We start from the raw sequence: 1,709 nt of genomic DNA on the forward strand, positions 1-1,709 counted from the left end.
AGTAACACACACAAAATCATGAAGAATCGACTCCCTGTATGTATTTTTTTTTTTAATATCAAGTAGCATTCTAAGAATTCTGTCACGTCCTGAAATAGCTCGAACATAAAAGCATTAGATTTTTATTCTTATTTTTATTTTATTTAATGTTTAGATAGAAGCTTATTTTCTCAACATACATATGAAGGAAAACATTACAAATTGAATTTAAAGTCAATTGATAAAGAACAAATTTAACACAAAGATTGACCTCCTTAACGCATAAAGAACTCTTAAAAATGAACTAGAAAAGTCTTAACAGAAATTTGGTGACAGACATGAGCAGACAAGTCACATGCCCCAAAGAAACGCACGTGGCTAATAAATACATTCTAAGATGTTCTTATGGGTGGAGGTGGTGGCCCATGGCCCCTGTCTCAGGACCCTGGGCTTGCTCCTTTGCTTGCCTGGATGTGGGGCAGGGGTGGGGCAAGAATTCGATTTTTAAATGTTCACATTTATACATACAATAATTTATAAAGGAAAAAAACATTCAATAAAACACAATGAAATAGATTCTCCAATGTGAACATTCTTGTGTTCTCTCATTCTATCATCCGAATTATCTAATATAAATTTATTTTCCTGAATAATTTAATTACATATAGGAAAGCCATATAGCATCTTATTAAAGGGCAGCTTTTGGTATCAGACTGACCTAGGTTTAACTCCTACCTTAATTACTTTACTTGCAGCATAAACTTGAACAAGTCACTTAACTTTTCCAAGCATTGTTGTCCTCACCCTCAAGTGAGTCTCCTCTCTTTTGGTGAGTATTAAAGGAGAAAATACTTTGCATACATTTTCTCTTTTAATACCAAATATAGTACATACAGTGCCTGGCACATAGAAGGTGCTCAATAAAAGATAATTCATATTTGTTGTGTGCCTACAATATACCAGTCCAGGGCTAGGCACTAGGACAGAGCAGGGCCTCTGTTCTCGTAGTGCTTATAGACTGTTGAAATTGGCACAGTTAACTAAGAGCCTCCTCCCTTGAATCTGTCTTACACAGAAGAGTGTTTCTATGCAGCACAAAACAAAATAAAAGGAAATATTGGCAATTACCTGGTAAGTTGACCAAAGGAGAAGGCCATTCTCTCAGTGGCCTGTGACAGATGCCTAGGATTTATATTTGACTCTTGACTCTTGCTTCTGGCCCCATGTCTAATCAGTCCCTAAGGCCAGCCTATTCTGTCTTTTGAGTCCAGTTTTTTCTCCACAGGGTTTTATAGTTTACAGCATCACCTGTTTGGCCTGATTTACCAAAACATCCTCTAATCTGGTTTACCTAAATTCTCTTATTAAATATTCATTGAGCATTTGCTCTGTGTCAGGTGCTAAGAATATAAAGATGAAAGAAAAGTGCTATGATACAGGTCTACACAGAAACACCCAGGGGGTGGGGTGGGGAGATGCATGGTTATACGAATGTTGAGCTCAAGAGAAAGATCTAGGTTGGAAAAGTAATCGGGGGTGGATGAGTTTCCCTAGGAAAAGTGTATAGAGGGGAAAGAGAAGAATGTTAGAAATTGAACTGGGGTGGGGGAGTGGGGAAGGATGAAAACTTAAGAGTAGACAGAGAAAGAAGGACCACGGAGACCGAGAAGGAGCCTGCGCTGTAGAAAGAGAAGCAAACACGGATGTCAGGAAAACCAAGGGAAGGGATT

This window comes from Cynocephalus volans, chromosome 6 (genome assembly GCF_027409185.1).
Source record: "Cynocephalus volans isolate mCynVol1 chromosome 6, mCynVol1.pri, whole genome shotgun sequence".
In the NCBI taxonomy this organism is placed as follows: domain Eukaryota; kingdom Metazoa; phylum Chordata; class Mammalia; order Dermoptera; family Cynocephalidae; genus Cynocephalus; species Cynocephalus volans.